At 39.1% G+C, this 12,631-nt stretch overlaps 1 long non-coding RNA gene across 2 annotated transcripts in view; it reads left to right on the forward strand.

Moving 5' to 3' along the window:
• LOC142068627 (uncharacterized) overlaps nt 1-11,799 on the forward strand; it is a 160,577-nt gene extending 148,778 nt beyond the window's left edge. The window contains exons 1-3 of one of the 2 annotated variants that reach the window (XR_012664505.1): nt 5,092-5,219; nt 9,444-9,599; nt 11,068-11,799. This is a non-coding gene — a long non-coding RNA (uncharacterized LOC142068627). Of the gene's footprint in view, nt 1-5,091; nt 5,220-9,443; nt 9,600-11,067 lie in introns of those variants that run through there. The other variant, XR_012664506.1, reaches the window with a different exon arrangement.
• Nucleotides 11,800-12,631: the final 832 nt, after the last annotated feature.

Below are 12,631 nucleotides of genomic sequence, written 5' to 3' on the forward strand. Positions count from 1 at the left end.
ATGTCATCTGTGTACGGGCCAGTACCGGCAGCCAGTTCTTATTGATACACCATACCAGCCCACTTTCACCTCTGGTCCTACTGACATCAAGCATATGTTTAAGTGTTTTGCTAAAAAGGGATGCTCTTCAGCATATGTTTGAAGTTAAGTATATGATGAAGTGCTTTGCTGAATTGTGATTTAACCGAATAAAGACATATACAAGTTTAGGACATTATTTTCTTGGATCTGTGTTGCAAGCATCTATTGTACCCTTTTCCTTTCTCCTATTCATGAATCTTCTAGTGATATTAAGGGGAGTTCTGCATGGAGCTTGAAGAATAAATCTCGGAATGCCTTTTGGGGACATACAAGTCCCAAAAGAGGCTTAAAAGCTGTGTGTCAGCTGTGCAAGGAGGAGACTTCATCTAGCTGAGACCCCAGCTGATTCTGAGACTCAGAATCCCGTGTGCACCATGGAGAGCTCTGCAGTTTAAGAAAGAGAGAAGGAACATGCATAGGCCATGGACTTAGCTTCAAACTAACATTGACTGAAAATACTATAGTGAATGGTAGATTCACTTTTCATTTAATTGATGACTCATGAATAACATACAGGGCATTCTTTGGTGTATATTCTGTTATGCCTTTGCTATAATTAATTGAGAAAAAAAATGAGTATTATATTTCCTAGTGACAACTTTGTGCCTGGAGAATGAAGTGATGCTAAAATTTTAATACTCTATAGGGTCTTCTACATCAAACTGTACAACCTTTAATTCTAATTTTAAGTCTTAATTGCTCCAGGCAATTGCAATAAACCATTATAATTTTTAAATGTATGTCTAGTTGGTTTTCTATAATTATACTAAACAGGGTGTAAGAATGTTACTCCAGTATATAATCCAAATAATGAAAACTCACTTCTGTAATTGAGACAACGCCATCTTATAGCTCTTTTTGCAGATATAAACCCAGTAGGATTTGAGAATATTTTTTGGAAATATCTTTCAGAAGATTAGCACAAATCGTGAAATACAGTCCACCAAACAATGCATATTATTTTACAAATACCATCACATGTTTTAGAACATTTCTGGTTATTTAGAATTTCTGCTGGTACCTTCAAGATCCATTATGGTTAACCCAACCCTACGACAGAGAAAGTTAAAATGTAAGGCTTGATTTTCCAAAGGTATAGCTTTCCAAATTTGCATGACTAATTAGTACACACATTTATTAAATTTGCATACACAACTGTGGTAAGTGCATAGAAGAACCAGTTACAGGTATAAATGGCTAATTGCATGCATAATTACTGTCATTTCATACACAGTCACAGTAAATACGTGCACACATTATTTTTGTATATACATTTATATGCCCCACTTTTTAAATTCTGATCTTTAATATCTGCATCAAAACCTTTCATCCATGGATTGGCACCAATACAATTCATTTTATTTTAATCATTTTGGGGGATTCTCATTTATTCCAGAATACGTATCAACTATTTCTATTGCTTTATGGCTCTCAGGAAGATGGATTTTGTGTGTTCTTATGCTGAATGAGACATTAATGTGAATGAAATGGAAATCGTCCTCCGCCTCAAGAATTACACATTGGGTTGTTGAATTTGCCATGCTGATGACTTTAGAGAGGGTATCCCTCAAGATGTGTGGTCTTGCAGCTGATTCCTGCAGCTCATACTTGGGCAAAATTTACATTAAATCCTATGGGAATATCGCTTGATTAAAATAGGACTGCAGGATCAGACCCTTACTATATAACATTGTGTGCTCAATACTCAAACTTTGAAAAACTGAATGCCCAGAAATCTCAAAAACTGAATGTCCAACATCTGAGTACTCAAAGCAAAGTTCCTTAGGCATCAAAATACCTGTTTTCATACCTGAAAGTTAAATATGGTTAAGTATTTTGCTAAATTGGGGCCTAAAAGAGAACGCCATACATTTATCTAATAAAGTACAAATTAATCATATAAATCTAGTTTAAAAGACCAGATCTCATAAATATCCTCAGAATTCCCTCTGAAACAGAGCATATTCTTCTCACTTGTAGGTTCACTCATTCTATTTCATGCCTCCATAGTATTCAGTTTGTTTGTCAACTTTCAGGTCCTTAAAAAACAGATCCTATGGGCTGCTGCAAGTCTCTTAACAACTGCATTTGAAATTTATCCAACTCTCCAACAGTTGTACAATCTTGTAAACTGAAAATCCTTGGATCTTCTGGGATATTGCTGATTAATATCATGTTTAATCTCCTTCTAATATCCTCTCAGTGGTTAGATCCTGATTGCAGTGATGTACATTCAAAGTAACTCCATTAAAGGCAAGCCAAACATAAATCAAAGGTGTTACTTCAGATTTAGTATCAGAATAGGGGTTTGGGATTTTATGTTTTAACTCACTGCAATAATAAGTGTAAAAGCATCTGAATCACAGACCTGCTTCCTCATCCGACAGTAGTTGGTGGCCCAAAGGTTTTTAAAATCTTTGTTTCTAATTTGAACTTGATAGCAAGAATAATTGTAGTAGTAATTCAGCGAATATATATTTTTAGCTTCTAGTACTGTATCTATTTGCCTCCTTAAATCTTAACTCCAGCACAGCCTTAATTTGCCCATAGCGCTTTTGGGAAATTTTGCTATATAATTTTAGGTAAAAGACCAGGAATTCTTTTTTTGCCAGAATCATTGGGAAAAAATTCTCTCCTGTCTTCATGTTGTCAGTAATCTGAACCATCTGGACACATCTTAATCTAAATTTGTTTTCTAGCAGTACATCTACACAGGGATAAATGACTCACAGCTGGCTCCGTTTAGGGGCTTGGGCTCTGGGGCTAAAACTCACTGTTTAGACATTCAGGCTCAGGCTAACCCCCGAACTCTGGGACACTCCTCCCTTGCAGGCCTCCACCCCAAGCCCAAACATCTACAGAGTGATTTTTCAGCTCTGGAGCCTGAGCCCATGTCAGCTGACCGGGGCCAGCCCACTTATGTTTTATCCCTGTGTAGACATACCCTAGGTTATCTATTTAGCACATTAATACAATGGCTTTTAGTATTCTCAGCTAAAATGGTATCATGTCTGTCAACCAAAAGCAATATTGGATCTATTCTTTCTTAAATACATGTGTAGCTTTCATTGGCACATGGGAATTACTTGCGCAGGACAGCGTTTCAATTCTCTTAGCCTCTTGCATTCTAATTACAGATTCAAACGGTGATGTCACCAGGGTGGCTGGCCCTTGTAAATGAAACAGGGTCAGGTTCCCAATATCAGATGGCCAGTTAAGAGGATAGGATGGCACCTGGGGCTATAAAGAATCAGGGAGAATCTGAGGAGGAGATCTGGTGAGTCAGAACTCCCTGAGACTCAGAAAAGAGAAGGTGGGAGTAGGGGGACTGTGGAAGCTCCTGGAAGGACACTATAGTTGGTTCATGGGAGAAGACTGAGGGCAGAAGAGGGTTTTGCTTGTTGACCTCCCCAAGCCAGACGACCAGGACTCGAGAGAACTGAGAGCCAGAGAGCTGTAAAGGGAGTTGCCTGCTGACCTCTAAGCAAGAAAACTGGAGCCAAGGGCTGGAGAGATCAGAAGACAGGAGAGTAATGGAGGACTTACCTGTTGACATCTCCAGGGCTGGAGAGTGGGATCCTGGGGAATAGTTGGAGGGCCAGGAGGAGTGAGAGGTGCTTTCCTGGTGAGGCTGCTCTCAGCACAGAGACTGAGGGGAAGAGCAGGGTTTCACTCCAGCTGCAAGGGCTCAGGTGGCTGTCATAGCAGAGGAAAAGAAGAGGACCAACGAGGAATCTGCATATGGCGGATGATGGGTTATGTCAATAAATGAGATGGTTCAGGATTTTAAGGATTGCTTGCACTGGGATGGTAAATGGATCGTGTATTGGGACTTACGTTTTGCACCATTTGCACCAGCTCTGAAGAGGGTATTATTGAAGTAAGAGAGCCTGATGTAGAGTTCCTGGGAAAACTGAAGGAGGCACACTGGTTGTGCTGTAACCTGCAGCAGGAGAGCAGGAGGGCACTCTGGGTGGGGCTGCCCTATGACATGTGTAGACTTTCTGTAAAGTAATAAGAAAATGTACGTATTATTGAAGCTAGTTCCGACTGCTGTGAGATGTTCTAGAAGTGATATCAGGAATCATTGCTGTAACAGCATGGGTACTCCCATATGTTTTTTATGGTGGCTAATTCTAGAAGGAATCATGGGCTGGAAACAAATATAACTGTTGGGGATCAAGTTGGACATTGATTTTCCCTATTTTCAGAAAGCAAGCTCTATGAAGGGAGAAATGGAGACCTTTGTATTCCATATTGATGAAGAGTAGAGTGAAAGCAACTCAGAGAGGACCAAGTATGAAGGCCCGCTGATGGGAGTAATTCTTAAGAGATCAAAATTACTTAGGGCACAAATATCTAACTGTAAATGTTCGAAAATGCAAGGGACTTGCTAATTTACCTGTTTGCCTTATATGTGTGCTCTTGAGTATGTTTGGTTTGTTATTGTGTTAATGATCATGCCTGATATAAAGAAATCTTTCTTTTATGTTGCCATGAAAGAAAAAAACACACAGAGGGGATAGTGGGGCATTTCACCATGCCCTGACAAAATAAAACAAAGCTAATTGGTGGTGGCAATATATAAAACCATAAAGAAATGCTCTAAAAACAACTTGGTGTAGGCAGGTCCAGTTCTTTACTTGCAGGAGACAAATGAGAAGCTCCACTGAAGTGTTACTCACTAGGGTTCTGAGAAACCTGTCATTTGGCTGGGTTTTCAGTGCATTCCATCTTTTCAGTTGCTCTTGACATTTCAGATTGTCATGTAGGGCAATCTGGCATATTTTATGCTGATTTCGGAGTACCCAGCAATGAAATAGGGTGTTTTCTTGCCCTGCTCCTGCAGAAAAAAGGGAACTGACAGGCTCATCCCCAAATAAGACTCATTCAGGAATACAGATGCTACCCTAAAAATAGAAGATAAGGGAGTAAGCTACTCCAACCTTTAAAAGCAAAAAGTGGGGGAGGAGATTTGCAGTCCATCAGTTACCATAGTAATGAGTGCAGTACGAATGCATGGGTCAGATTATAGAGGACTACCTCCTCACCCCTAAAATAATGCAAAGGCAAGAGAGGAATCCTGAGCTTCCTTGCGAGTGGAATTCTTATGAAAATTAAGGCTCTTCTCACAGAAGGTAAGGGCTAAATAGACAGTTTGGAGACAGCTGAAATCTCTGAGGCCCCCAGGAATCTGCTGCTCAGGTTTGTGAAACTGGGTGAATTTTTTGTGTGAACTATACAGGATTTATTTTTGTTGTGAAACCTGAAAGAGGCCTGGGTTGACAAGAAAATGTTAAATTGCCATAGGGTTTTTTTTAATGATACAGTATATGGGAATTTTCAGGTGGGACTGAGGTTCATCACTGATTTTATTCAGTGGCATGGTAGAGTAGTCTGAAAATGCTTTCCACCATTCATCAACACCCACCATATCCACGCTTAAAATGTCGGGCATTGTTTGATGATTTAAGCATTTTCGTTATTTTAATTTCTCATTTTGAGAAATGGAGGGCAAGTTGTCCCAGGTCTTGGATAGTGAATCATCAGAAGATTCAGCTTTGTTTTTCTTCTCTTGTGCTATGTTTTTCTTCTCAATAACTAATGCTCCCAACTAAATAAAACAAATAACCAAAAGCATCAAGTTACTAAAACAACAGAAGAACAGCTACTAAAAATTTGTTTTTGAAAGCTGTATGTTCTCTTGGCATGCTTATATAAATGCCTGGAAAATGGCAGCAGCCTCATTGACGAAGCATGGATAAATTCAGCTGTTTGATTAGTCTTCCCCGCTCCCTCCTCAACATGAAAATGCCATACAACAACAACAATCTCCAACTTCAATTATGTGATCGTTGCTTAATTTTCCATTTTAGTTAATCTCAAATTCATTCTTGGCCCCAAATATTTTCCTTAGTCACAAAATCTCCTTAGTTTTATTTTCAAATAGGTGCTCTATAGAGGGCAAAATCGTCCCAAAGCTACCCTGTGGCTTGTGGTGTGACCTTAGATCTGTAGGGGTTTGTGATGGCGGTTCAGCATGCAATACCTATGCATGAATGTTTGGCTGGTGGAGCCACCTACTTGAAGATCTAATGGCCATTCCATGTCTTTACACCCACACTCCCTGCGTGATACTAAAAAAGAACCCTCGTGAGGCACTATTCCACGACGTACAGGGATTGCAGACACCATAGGACCAGATCCAAAGGTCACTACAGTTGGTGGAAAGACTCCTATTGATTTGAATGAGAACTTTGTGAACTTTCCAGATCTTGTGCCTCCAGACATTGGAACCTTATTGCTTGTGCTGATTTTTGAATAACGTAACTGCAGAAGGTGATTTACCCTTTAAAACTCAGAGACTGAAACTATTTTACTAGATTCTCTATTACATCCACCAATTAAGAATAAACACATCTTACCTTCTTTGAAGCAAAACCTGTCATTTTCATTCAGCCCTCTCACTCTCAGGGAGTCACTTATACCCCTTGACCAACTAGTATATGACAATAAAAAAAATGCAACATGATTTAAAAAATGCAACCTGCCACAAATGCTGAATAAATACCAATCTCTTTAAATAATCATCCATAATAAAGCAAATTGGTGCTTTATTACACATGGGAATTTCGCCAAAATCTTATATTGCATCCAATGATCAATGAACTTTCAAAACTAAATGGAAGAGTTTTTTTACAAAAGCAACATAGATCATTTCATTTTTCTACATTTCATAACCGAGTCTGTTTTCCTGTTTTATGATTGATTATTTTGTGAATCATCTAATGTTTTAGTTATAACTCATGTGACTTAAATTATAATGTTTTAATAATATTTTATCTAATGATAAAAGCAGTATTAAAGAATTATAGTCCTGTGGACTTTAAAGTGTCAAGCAAACTTATTTCTTTGTATATCCATTTTTATTCACTTGAGCTTATTAGATGGAAGTGATTATGGATTGTTTAAAACATCAGATAGATGTTAATGCAGTTTTGGTAGTTCAGTTGGTTCAACTTTATTTATAGTTTAAAGTAAAATTCGTAGTTAACGCTTTATCATTATTTTGTTGGACTATAAACAAATGGCTCTATTGGTAATTGTTTACCCGACAGCTATAATGGTGATAGTGATTGAGCACTGAGATTTGTGCAATATGGTCACCAGTATAACAGTGCCTCTGATTATGGCCTTGTATGGGTAGATAAGTAGCTATTGACTCAAAGTAGCAGAAATAGCACCAGGACGTAAACAAAAATCACAAATAAAAATCTGAAATACTTGAGGTGCATGCTGGGCAAGATTGACTATCTCAAGCTGCGGGCATTAAATGAAGAAAGATCTTTGTGCTAGATAAGCATGACTGCCTGGTGTTCATCAGTACAGAAGGGTTAGCTGCTAAGATTACAGGAACATCATTCTCCCTTAAATCTACTTGGCCACACTTTGGACTATTTGCAAACTGAAGTTACATACTCCCACTATATACTGAAAAAAACCTCATCATTTGTGAATCATAACATGCATTTTCCTTAAATGGAGCACAAGAAAATAGAGAAATGTCAAACTGTAAAGGTTTTAAATATCCTTTTGTTATGAGTTGCAATAAGCAAAGCTATTAATTATACAGCACATGCTGTACAAAAGAAGTGATGCTCAGAAGTGGAATTAGAACACAAATAATGGTACTAAGTATTAAGCTATGCCATGTTTTTCTGTCAAGTTGTCTATGTTCAAACTGTGTATGCTCTCTAGTAAGTTGAAACGATTCCTTGGACAATTGTTTTCATGTAAAATGAATTATGTAAATTACTTCCTCCAAGTCCCCGAGTTTTTTAAAAACCCCAACAGGATCTGGAATTTCAGTAAGGGCCCGATCCTGCTTGTCAACTTAATCACTGTGCCATTGAAAGGTAAATTCTCTTTATACAATGGTGGTGATATTTTTTTTCTTTTTTTTCTTTTAAGATGTGGTGTCAGGAATAAATGGGTCTCAAGTTCCTAACTGTAAATCATATCTTATCTAAATAAGAAATCTAGCTTTCTGACCTGTATCCCTAAAAGCCCATTAGCAAAAGATATAGGTTCTTTTAAAAGTTTGAGATTCATCTGACATACCATTTCATTTTCTTCTAATTTTTCTGTGCTGTATGGATATTAGGTAATAAAGACTATTGTTACAGTGAAGTGTGTGTAAACAGATACTATAGTTACAGTGGAGTGCATAATATATCCTCTGCATGCCGTACTTTAATATACAGAAATTCACTTACTTTAGAATGGCATTCTCTGTAAATGTATTTCAGTCTAAGTCCTGTAGGGACGAATAACACAGCTTAATTAACTATTCTGGGCCAGATCCTTAGATGCATCAACTGCGTTGAGCTGTTCTGAACTATAAAGCTGGCAGAAAACTGGCTTAGATGTCTACCCATGGATTATCCTGGCATGAGGGAATTTGATTGGCATAGGAGCTGAGTCTGCCAACCCCTACCTAGCTCCCAGCTTGACAGACATGTTGAATGTAGAGGTGAGAGAAACAGAAAGGGTGCATGGTCAGAGTGCTGTTTCATCCCAGAAATTCCTACCAAGTATACCAGCTCTTAGGAGCGATAGCCAGCCGGCCTAATTTTGATCTGCCTTAAACCATACTGGGGACTGAATAAGTACAGGATGGGCCCAGAGATCATGGATCTGGAAAGGCCCGTACTCAGCTGTGCTCAGCACATGTTGAACCAGATCTCCTGATGGTGTAAATTGATTTAGCTTCTGTTGCCAAGGTCTTAATCAAAACCAGACTTTCCATTAGGTTGGTAAAAATGGAAAAGGATCTCCACACAGAAAGATTTTTTTCTCCCATTATAACATGAACAAATTTGAGCCCCGGTTCTGAAATTTGATCTCTAGTAGTGAGTCTTTTTATCTGCATGGTGTCCCACTAAAGTCATCCCCAGTGGTCTGATCACACAGATTGGATTGCAGGATCAGGGCTTTTGATCTCCCATATATGGGGAGTGCGGTGGAAGAAGGGGGGCTGGGCACTGCCACCACAGTTGCCTTGGGTCTGGCTGGAGTGGGCAGAGTGGAAATGGAGGCTGGACACCACCACCACAGGCATACCAGGGGCAGGGGAACGGGGGTGGAGAGAAATAACTCATTCAGGATGTCAATTTTTTTTTTAAAATGACCTATCCAATGACTTTTACATTAAGATGCAGGCAATACCAACGTCTCTTCCTTTTGTGGTGTTCTGGATGAAGAGTCACTGCCCGCTGTGAACTCACTCTCAGTACTTAGATATACTTGTGCTCAACAGCAGATGTCCCCACTATTTTACTTTTTTCCTTTCTTCCTTCCAGATTTGGACAATTTTCCACTAACATGATACACTGAGCGGAATGAAAACAAACTTTTCTAGTCACTGATGTACCAGAATGAAAACCCATACAAGCCATTTACTCCAGGGTGCCATTTGGTATAGAGGTGGAATGCACTTTTGGGAGTACCTGTTACAGGTCGGTATTCATCATTACAATTTTCATTTTTACAAGAAGACAATTGTGTAGTATTCAACTGGTAAATCACAATGGGGAAAGATTATAATATACAGATTGGAAATATGATATTTTCTGTATCAGAAGTTTGTTTCTTCTCCTTCCCTAATCCTCATTCTCCCCCACCCTTTAAAAAATAGAGCCTTTGTCTTTTCTCTTCCTGTTTTAATACCCTCATGTTCAAGGTCCAACACTTCACCCTTATGGCCATGGAGAAATACCAAGACTTTCAAGCTTTGTTGTGGTAGCAGCTTCTATACCAGTAGTGTTTAATGAGATGATTTTTTTAACCTGATGATATCTGTTCTATATTTTTTTCAACCTTTCTCTAAAAAGAAACCATAAAGTTCACGTCTCCTGAAAGAAGATAGTTATGGCTACAGTGATGGTTGTGGCTATTGGATCCCAGCTGCTCTTTGGTTTCTCACACTGAACCAAATTCTTCTTTGTTTCAGTGAAATCCTATTGAACTGAAGTCGTAGGTGTAATTTTGGTCAATAGTATCCTCTGTTAGGTGTCCTAACTCCTAATTCATCTTCTTCTTGACACCTTTTCTCTCACCTGTTCCTTATCTTCCTCCATTTTGAGCTCTTTCCAACTCCTGCTGCAGGCAATGTGGGAACCCTCCTATGGTACATCCCAAGAGGGGAGGATACATAAGAACCTACTTCAACCATCCAGATGGTGTAGGTTCCACTGTTCTGTGGCTCGGGAGATTCTTCTTCCCTTGCCTCCTGCATGTATCCCTTTAGTATTTGGTCTAGGCTGGACTTTGTGCTCTGGAGCTATGTGTCAAATCTTGCGGTCCATAAACAGGAAAAATCCCATTGACTTCAGTGGGAGTTTTGCCTGAGTAAGGATATCAAGATGTGGCCCTTCCAAAATAAATCTCCTGAAATGGTGACATAGTAATTAGGAACTGTTCCTTTACTTATACACCATGTAGTGGCTAATACTAATTTGCCATATTCTGACCTCAGATATATTCATGCAAGCCACTGATTTCAGTTTCTCATCATGAACAAAACTTGATCTAGTATGTCTTGTTTTGTGGTTTGGCTGCTGACTGTTGATGCTATTGAATACACAAAGGGCAGCACTGAGCTTGGGACTCTATTGATTTGGATGAGAATTTCACCTTAATTTTTCCTGCAGGATGGGATCCTCCAACTACAACTGCTAAAGGCACAGGATCACACAAGACAAATGTAATAGAAACATCTGATTAGTTTTAATCTTTGAAATTTTAGCTCAGAAACCAGGGGAAAACTCAAGCCAATCACCAGATCTAATGTTGCCACACTCATTTGATAACATGCTTCTTGAATAGAATTAATGCAAGCTTACATTATAGATCAATATGGTCTTTGACTACAGAGTATTACAAGTACCTTTTGTGTATGCTTAATTAGATTGAAATTGCTTTCAGATTTCCTTTATATTCAAGAAAAATCTGATGTCAGCAGTTTAAGAAGAAAATCTCAACAATCATCCCTCCACCTATGCATCCAAAACTAGCAATGGAAAAGAGAAGAAAACATGTTCCAGCAACCTCTCCAGCTCTGAGCTTTGCCAAACGGAAATTCAGTTGCCACTAGAGACAATAGCAGAACCAAACTAAGTATCGGTCACTACTGTATATACTCAAAGGAAAACCATTGCTTATTTCCATGTCATAAGAGAATTTAGGGCCTAATCCACCTTGTGTGAAAATCAGTGGAAAGACTCCCATTAACTTAAGTGGGAGTTGGATCAGGCCAATAGTGAGAAAAAGTAAACTGTGTGTTCTGCTCTGTATATGGGAGCAGACTTTATATGACTTAGCCAACTCTTACTTGTGTAAAAATCTCACAATATGCTGCCTTCCCTCAAAATAATGCTCACAAAATTTCTACTTCTTCACAGCTTCCTTCTCCCAAGACAAATTCCCCTCACAAAACACATCCAAAATACATTCTCATCAAACTTCTTCTCTGAAACTCTCTTCCCTCAAAAACTCCTCAAAACACCTTCCTCTTACTTAGTTCCCCACATCAACTTTGCTCTTATAAAACTTTCCCAAAACAAATTTCCTCCTCACCAGATATCTGCCACCTGAAAACACCATTCCCATCCAAATAAAATAATAAATAATAATTTAGTAGCTTGTTTTACTCCTTTCAATTCATCCCCGCTATGTTTATCTTTTTATTTTACTTCTTGTATGCTGCCACACCTAGACTGTAAATACCATATGGCAGGGACTTGTTACTTGTCTGTAAAGTGTCCAGACAATGGATTTTTGAGTCTGGTTTTCAGCTGCTATCATAATATCAGATGATCTTACTCCATATGTACCTTAAAACATTCCTGTCCCCTAAAAATTGTTTCCCCATATAGGTATTGCCCCAATGGGATTGTGAATTGAATCTCCAACTCACAATGGCCCTTTGAAAAAAATTTTCTCTTTAATTCTCCAGGGACGTAATTCTACCAACCTAGAGTGCCTGAGGCTCCCTGCTCTTTCCCTGAGACCTGTGGTACTCAGGAGGAAGTAGCTTTAATCTGCTGGGCTCATGAGCAGTGCATCCCTCCCAGCCTGGGTTGCTTTAGTCCATCTGCTTACCACACTGCCTCCTTCCTTTTGTTCCTTCTCCAATGGTAGTGCCTGTGCCATTTTTTTCTCTGCATAGAGTTTTTGGCAATGCTCAATTAACCACAAAGTATGAGAGTCATGTTCTTAGGGGTCTGGCTATAAAGTCACAGAACAATGTGAGTGTAGCTGGGGAGAACTTGTGGAACAGATTGAGGCATGGGCAAATTATCTCCACCTGATGCAGACTCCAGTGGATGGATCCAACCCAAATGCTAAAGTAAACTCCTGGGATTAGAAATCACCCAACTGCCTCTGCTGTGCTTATTTTTGGGTGGCTGGATATTAGGTGGGCAGATATGATCTTCTGCTGCTGGATCACAGGTGACAGGGAAAGGGAATGCTTTATCCACTGTGTTCA

This window comes from Caretta caretta, chromosome 12, assembly GCF_965140235.1.
Source record: "Caretta caretta isolate rCarCar2 chromosome 12, rCarCar1.hap1, whole genome shotgun sequence".
NCBI lineage: Eukaryota > Metazoa > Chordata > Testudines > Cheloniidae > Caretta > Caretta caretta.